The sequence below is a fragment of the Triticum dicoccoides genome, chromosome 1A (genome assembly GCF_002162155.2).
Source record: "Triticum dicoccoides isolate Atlit2015 ecotype Zavitan chromosome 1A, WEW_v2.0, whole genome shotgun sequence".
NCBI lineage: Eukaryota > Viridiplantae > Streptophyta > Magnoliopsida > Poales > Poaceae > Triticum > Triticum dicoccoides.
This window is the reverse complement of record NC_041380.1, coordinates 35785744-35794017: the sequence shown is the minus strand read 5'-3', so window position 1 is coordinate 35794017 and position 8274 is coordinate 35785744. Positions and strand designations below refer to the sequence as shown.

Sequence of the window (8274 nt, the reverse complement as noted above, 5' to 3'; positions counted from 1 at the left end):
ACCCGACGAATGTCTTTTGGCATATGCGCCGGCGGTTTTTCCGCCTTGAGGGCGATCGAGTTTCCAGTCGCGCCCCCAGGTTTTGGCCCCCAAACGCCCGAAAATTCTAATTTATCTTTTCTACTGCCAAAAAACGCCACAGGTTCGGCGATCATCATGGCACAGGTCGGCGATCAAACATACCCAAAAGTTCGGTGATCAAAAGGAAGGAATCATAGACATGGAACGCATCAAACGGCAGGCTCCTCTGCCATGGGACTGGCTGAGGTCAGTGTGGGCGCATCTTCAGTGCTCGGGCTCGACGTTGGCGTTGGTGTGGCTTCAGTGCTCACGCATGGCGTCCGCACATGTTCACTTCTCAGGCTTGGCATCGGCGTTGGCGTCGTTGTGGGCGTAGAGGCGGCAGTTGCCGCCTGTCGAGGCATCTGGTTCAAGATGAGGCCACGCTCTGCCAGGTACCACGCCTTCACCTGCTCATCCATCGTCGACATGTCTGCCGCCATCAAGAGCACCAGGTTGGTGTTCCTCTTCTTCGCGGCGACTTTGGTCCTGAGAAGGTCGAGCTTGACGTCATGCTTCGTCATCAACGCCGACCACCTCACGTCGGATTTCTCCTCCCTCTTGGCGGCGCTGTTCTTGGCATCGGCGATGCACTGCTCGATCGATGATTGTAGCCGTTCAGCAGCGGGTGCCGCGCCCCTCGCCGCCTTGTCTCTTTTGTTGCCATCAGGGCGCCCTTTTGCCGCCGATGGGGCAGGCGCATCCGGCTTGTAGGTCTCCTTGGCCTTGCGAGAGTGAGTCGGCACTCCCTCCACTTCTCGCACGACTCGATCCTGGAGAACACGTGAAGGAACTTGAACTCTTGTTCGCTGTTGTCCTGGCGAAACATGTTGAACATTCGAACCATCTGCACAGCCGAAGAACAAGTGTCGGCGAAGTACACGACGAAAGAACTGAGCCGACGACTGGCCATACCTGCCCCTCGACGTTGGCGCCGCTTTCCGGGCGAGCCGCGACCTCCTCTAGGATCCCATGTCACTTGTTGCAGGCCGCCTAGATGGTCGCCCAATGGTTCGCCATGGCCTTGTCGCTGTGATCCATGTGGATGTTGGCGAAGTCGGGGTTGACCAGCTTGTGCTCGTCGAACGCCGTCTTGATTCTTCTCCAGTAAGTGTGGGCGTTCTGATTCAAGCCGGTGATTGGGTCGATGCTGACGGTCTTCCATGCATCGGCGAGGCACTCGTCTTCCTTGGACGTCCACTTGACGCGAGGCTCGCCCGGCTTGTGTTGGGCGCCCGCTTCTTCTTTCTCTCTTTCGGCGCCGGCTCCAGCTCCACCTGTTCTTCCTCCTCCGCCTCCTCCTTGGCGTCGTCGAGCACGTCGTCCATGTCGACGGCGGTTTCCATCGTTTTGTCTTGCGCGTGGAACCCGGGGCACGAAGCGGCAGCGACCGAGCCGCTCGTGATGATCTCGTCCAGGTTGGCGTCGGTGTTGCTGAACTGTGGCGCCTAGCCGTGTGCGAAGGGTAGGGCGGCACGGCGCAGAGGCGGCGCAGGCGAGCCTGAGTACGCCGGCGGCGAGTAGTTGTACTGGGTGTTGAGGCCGGAGGCACGTGACACTGCGCCATGCAGGAAGGTGATGCTGGGGTTGAAGCCGCCATGCGTGTTGCCGTCGGAGTAGCCAGGCGAGGGCGCGTACCCCCATAGCGGCAGCGAGAAGTTGGCCGGCGACGCGACGCTCTGCTGGCTCCCTCACGCAGCTTGTGGGCAGTGGCCATGCGGAAGGTTCATCATCCCCACGCGAGACGCCTCTCCTGCTCCGCCGCCGCCGCCACGTCCCTGGCTCTCTTGGTGATGAGCCTGTTCTGGTGATCGGTGGTTACTCAACGCCTACCTTCCACTCGGCGTTCGACAAGCCCTGTGGCCTTGCCATCGGCGCCCTCGGCTTCCTCTGCTTTGGCTGGGCGGTATCGGTGGCTAGGCGAGGGGCCGCATACTTCTTCGGCGGCATGGCGGTCGGATCTGATGAGGAGAATAGCGGGAGCGGCGGTGGAGAAGGGGGGAAGTGCTTGGGCAATGGAGGGAAAATGGGGGAAAACGGCGGGAATAGGCCGGTCTGTCGCCGACCACGTGGGCCCACGCGCCTTTTCGCTTCAGCCGGTACCCCCAGGCGCCCCCTGGTGCGCTGGGTTCGGCTTGGGTTTGCCGGTTGTTATTTTGGCCCAAATCGGCGATAAACAACGATCTGGGGGCGCAACTTGGCCGATGTTTCGCCGCCGACGCTAAAAAAGGCGCCCTGAGGGGCTTGTTGGGGGGCCAGTGGAGATGCTCTTACATGATTGCATAACCAGGAAGCTAGCTGGTACTACTATTTAGTGATAGTTTAGTTATTTTGCTGTTTCATGTTATGGCCTAGACGTTTGCTTCACCGGAGTAGCCTTAGCTGGTTGTGCTTTTGAGAGAGGGTCTGTTGTTTATGAACTGTAATGTACTACATGATGTTCGGAATTGCACTATTTTTGTAGGCCTACTATTCTGGGCTAGGCAAAGGTCCAGTTGCACATTCAATTTTATAATCATGATTGTTGCTTTCTGGTGATATGAAAAGTGTACTTTATGCAATAATCCAGTACCTGCCCCCCTAATCTATTCCTTACCTCACACTGGAGCAGCACAACATTCTCCACTGGTAGGCATTCGTTAACGAGAAGCTTGGCCAAACCCAGTAGGTATGCGTGGAATTATTGAGCTCAGGTTTTTTGGGATTAAGGTAAGAAGTTGTTAAATTTGTAGGGGTTTGAGCTAGGAGGTAGTGCTTAGTCCCATATGTTATGCTGTACCCCTAGACCATGATTCCTTTCCTATCTCAGAAGCAAGAACTGTTGCGATTTAGTGGAGAGGTGGAACACTACATGGTTCACACACTGTAGCTAGCCGAATTATATCCTGCAGATTTACAATCAATTTGGGGAAAGGAATTGCAACATGGACTAGGATATGAAAATGGATTGCTCACTCCTTGGTATCTTTCTTATGGATCTGATTTATTTTCTATGCAGATTCTTACACCAAAGGATCACTATATGCCAAGGTATGTAAGTTGTGTCAAGTATAGGAACTTTATCTGTTGGATGAGCAAAAAAGACAATATTTTGACACAAAGTCTAAGCACAACAAACAGGGAATTTTTGGCTATAGAAAAGATTTGCTATCACTTTCTGTTAAATGGTTCTCCATTCCTCCTATGATAGACTTCGAGGATGATAAGAGCGGAAGATTTGGATTTAATTGTTAGGCTCGATGTCTCAAAATACGACAAGGAATCAACTGAAAGAGGAACATGTATGAATCGTACGGAAGAACTACTATATGCTATTAAGTTACGTGTTAGCTTCTGAGGGGTACATATTCTTTTGTTCCTTTTCCATCTTCTCGTAATCCTGTCGTATTACTTTATTCTTCCTTTGTTCACAAATATAAAAAATGTCTAGTATTTATGTACAAAGGGAGTAGTAAATCGAAAATCGAAAATGTCAAACGGAGACCGAGCTCCATGGAGGCCTTTATTTGAAAACTTCAAAATTCAAAATTTTCAGTTTCAAAAATTCTGGAAAAAAATACAGATACACCTAGATACATAATGTACATGTGTGCAAATTTTCAGGTCGAAATACATTAAAACGTGAGCTACACAAAAAAGACAAATGTGGGGCCTTTTACCATATGTACTGTTCATCTTTAAAGTCCATGATTTTGTTTTTTTTGTGCAGCTCGCAATTCATGCTGAAACTTATCACACATACACATTACATCCTTGCATACATGTTTGTTTTTTTCAGAATTTTTTGAAATCGAAATTTATGAATTTTGAATTTTTCAAAATAAAGGGCTCCATGGAGCTCGGTCTTCAAAATGCCCTAATCGTAGTAAATTTGTTTTTAAAATCAGGACATGTTTATTACATCTCTATGTTATGTTATGTTATACTCCCTCCGTTCCTAAATATTAGACCTTTTAGAGATGTCAATATGGACTACGTAACAGGCAAAACGAGTGAATCTACATTCTAAAATATGTCTATATACATCCGTATGTACTATGTAGTCCATATTGAAATATCTGAAAGGGCTTATATTTAGAAACGGAGGGAGTCTGATGTAATAATGTTTTTCTCAATATACTTTATATAGTGCATCTGTAATGTTTATACTCTCCTTATGTCACAAACTCCCATTGGTCCAGCTCATTCTTCCAATCAGCTCTAAAAGAAATATAGCTTAATATTGATTATCCAACTATCATCATAATCTTTTAGTTTTTAGGCTTTTGCTTTCTGTAGCAACTTCAGAATCTCTGCTTTTACCCAAGCATCGACAAGTAGCATGACATGTCTTTGCCGCCTCCCACTAAAAAGGGAACTATTGTCAAGTGCATCATTCATCATGGACTTGGATCAAAAGAAAAGTAAAGGTACTCCCTCCTAACCGAATTAATTGACGCAACCTCTATTCAAGACAAGAGGCTGCGGTGATTAATTCAGATCAGTGGCAGTATATTTCTTTCTAGAACAATTTGCTTGAATAGAAATATTCTTGAGAACGTACCGCGATTATGATGTTACGGCTACCCCTCAAATGAATTTCTCTGTTCTACTTGAATGAAAATAGTTCTTGAAACATAATGAGATTTTGAAGCCCTTTAAACAGTCTGCTGCTGGTTAGTTGTTTTGATCGTCTTCTCTCATCATTTTTCTTATCTGACAACGCAGAATAATTCGTTGTCTAAGAAACATGGCGATATTATAATAATCTTTCGGATCCATATGTATTTCATTACTAGATACATCCGTTTGGCATAAGTTTCTTTTCATTCTGAACCTAATAATATCTCCATGCTTTTAGAGGTTATTTAGCTAATACTTCCTCCGTCCGGTAATACTTGTCAGAGAAATGGATGTATCTAGACATATTTTGGCTCATTGGTGGCATGTACTCCCGCTGTTCCTAAATATAAGTTTTTCTAGAGATTCCACCAAGTGACTACATACGGAGCAAAATGAGTAAATCTACACTCTGAAATATGTCTACATACATCTGTATGTTGTATTTCATTTGAAATGTCTAAAAAGACTTATATTTAGGAATGGAGGGAATACGAGCTTTGAACTGAGAATGGCGTTTTGGAGCTCGGCCTCCTTCGAGGCCGTTTTTTCTTAAATTCAAAATTCATACTTTTTGGTTAATTTTTTTTGTACAGTACACAATGATGTGATGTGTGTGCGTATAAAATTTCAGAATAAAACACATTGAGATGCGATCTATGCAAAAAAAAAAAAAATCATGGACTTTTGGGATGAATAGTAGCGTGTCTTGAAAAGCCATTGCCTTTTTTTGCACAACCTTCATTTTAACGTATTTCGTCCTGTAAATTTACACATGTGAGTTATGCCTTCATGTATGCCTGTATTTTTTGAAATGTAAAAATATGTTTTTTTGTTGAATTCTGAATTTTTAAAAACCGTCCTTCAAAAGCAGTTTTGGCATTGTACTTTGCTTCGAACGGCTATCTTTTCTATGGTCATTGAAAGCAAATTTGACATGGGTAAACAAATACGACAGCGGTGGCATAAAAAAAGTCGCCTCAGACTATTTAATTCCTGATGACATTTTCCTCACTGCGCACACTGCGCTCAGAATGTCGGTCTCTAGGATAGTCATCATCGGCTTAGCGGAACCATTTGTAGACGCGTACTTAAGCCGTATAACTTGATATTCCCCAATCGAGGTGGGATTAAAGAACTGTGGAAATGTTTCGGACGGTTCCTGCCTTTTATTTATTGGCTAGAAAAAAGTAGAGCGATCGAAATGGGCCTGGGCCAGAAAATAACTCTGCATTTAAATAGTCAGAGAAAGTTAACACGAGAGCTCCTAATGGGCGCCAGTTGGCAGTTCGTGAGCCCACGCGGCTGGGAACTGGGCTGGCCCAGGTTGCCTCGATCGCCTCCTTCGCTCCCGTCGATCACGGTTGGCCAGTCGACAGCTGGCCAGTTGGGAAAACCCTATAGACGCTCGCTGCGTCCAGTTGTCGAGGCTTCACACAGAGAAGCGAGCGACTAGCGATCAAGATGGGCCGGCCCAGTCACGAGATAGCACAGGCGCTACAGCGTCCCGGTTTTGGGAACCTTCTGGAGGGTTCCTGAACGGTTTTGGGAACCTTCTGGAAGGTTCTTGAACCAGGTTTTCACTGGTTTTTTCTGTTTGCTTTTTCTTTATAGTTTTTTCTTTCTTTTCTTTTTCTTTCTTCGTTTTTCTGTTTCTTTATTTCATCTTTCAATTCCTTTTTCTTTTCATTTTATTTTCTTTTTGTTCATGTTTCAAGTTATGCTTGGGAGTTTCAAAAAATAATCCAATTTCAAAATTTGTTCACCAAATTCAAAAAATGTTCATGTTTACAAATTTTGCTGCGAGTTTCCATAAATGTTTCCATTTAAAAAATTGTTCGCAAATTGCAAAAAATGTTCATGCTTCAATTTTTGTTCGGGAGTTTCGAAAAAATGTACGCAAGTTTTAAAAACTGTTCATGTGTTCAAGTTTTGTTCGGGAGTTTCAAAAAATGTTCCAAGTTTTAAAAAATGTTCAAGTATCCAAAATTTGTTTTCGAATTTGAAAAATGTTCGGGTTTTGGGAGACGTTACAAAAATGTTCCAATTTCCAAAAATTGTTTGCATTTTTCGAATTGTTGAGTTTTTACAAATTTTGTTCTCAATTTCTAAAAGTGTTCGCTGTTTCATACAACCTTCATGTTTTTTTCTCTCAAAAATAGGGTTTCTCAAAAATGTTCGCACTTCCAAATTTGTTTGGAATTTTTCAAAATTGTTCTCTATTTTAAAATATGTTCTCAAGAAACAAAAAATGTTTGTGCTTTACAAAATTGTTCATGCTTCCAAATTTGTTCAGGATTTTTCAAAATTGTTCTTCGTTTCAAAATTTGTTCTCAAGGTTCAAAAAATGTTCGTGCTTCAAAAAATAATCCGCGCTTCCAAATTTGTTCTCAAGATTCAAAAATCGTTCATGCTTCATAAAAATGTTCACAAACTCAAAAAATGTTTAATTTCCGAAAAATGTTTGGGAAATTCAAACTTTTCGGTTTTCATAAAATTTGTTCACATGTTCAAAAAATGTTCATGTTTCCAAATTTGTTTACAAATTCAAAAAAATGTCCACATGTTTATTTTTTTTACTAATTCAAAAAATTGTTTCCTGTTTCCGAAATTTGATCACATATTCCAAAGAATATGTGAACAATGAAATTTACAAGCTCTATGTCAAAAAATATTCCAAAAATTTGTTCACATGTTGAAATACTGTAGGATGATTTACAAGCTCTACGTCGGAAATTTCTTTTTGAGATTGTAACATGCAAGGACAATGAAATTCAGCTGCCGTTAGTAACTTCACTAACTTCTTTCGTGCAGAGACATGTAAGTTCTCTATTCTTTTTCTCTCCTATGGAAACAAAAGAGATGTTATTTTCTTAGAGCCTGTTCTTTCATACCGAACAGTGAAATTAATTTCTTCTAATCGCGTATATATTTCTTCTAATTCTTCTTTCTATTCTCAAGGGTCTCATTAATACTGTCACTTTCAAGGGAAGTGCACTGCAAGATTCAACTCAAAGGAATACTTCCATGGGAAAAATGTTTCCTTACCGATAGAGCTATCTTTTTCTTCTCTTGCTGATCTAGTGATAGTTTCTTCCAAGACATTCAACTGTAAACAATGTCCGAAAACAGCTGAAACAGTTATGAAAACGAGCAGTAAGACATGTACATTTTTTTTGTCTTTCATGACGCCTTGGTGATACTATCATCACTCAATTTCATCAAGATGTAAGCTTACCACTTTTATGACAGTTTTAGAAGTACCACTTTGTAATAAATGTAAAATGAAATTTCATGTTTTTTATAATTAAAAACTAGTTGAATCAATTGGAACAGCACCTGGTTTCATAAAAATGGAACCTACAACCATTGTTTAGTAAATTCAAGGCTTTTGTCTTTCATGTTTCTTTGGGAAATAGTTGAAACTGTACCATTGTTTAGTTTATACAAGGAAAACAGAAGAAACAGTGGAAAACAGCAGGGACAACAATCAGTGGAACAGCTTTGTGAAGCAGAATCAATGAAGCGGTAGAAACAATTCAAAACCAGGGAAACGCGCGCCTCGTGGCCCACAAAGCCCGCCAGTCAGCTGCTCCTGTGCGAAGCCGCACCTAG

At 43.0% G+C, this 8274-nt stretch overlaps 1 long non-coding RNA gene across 1 annotated transcript in view; it reads left to right on the top strand.

Moving 5' to 3' along the window:
* The window catches only part of LOC119361291, an 11313-nt gene extending 3403 nt beyond the window's left edge, over positions 1-7910 (top strand). The window contains exons 6-11 of the long non-coding RNA XR_005172874.1: positions 2672-2769; positions 3059-3090; positions 3251-3400; positions 4322-4469; positions 7369-7479; positions 7621-7910. This is a non-coding gene — a long non-coding RNA (uncharacterized LOC119361291). The remainder of the gene's footprint in view (positions 1-2671; positions 2770-3058; positions 3091-3250; positions 3401-4321; positions 4470-7368; positions 7480-7620) is intronic.
* The last annotated feature ends 364 nt before the right edge of the window (positions 7911-8274 follow it).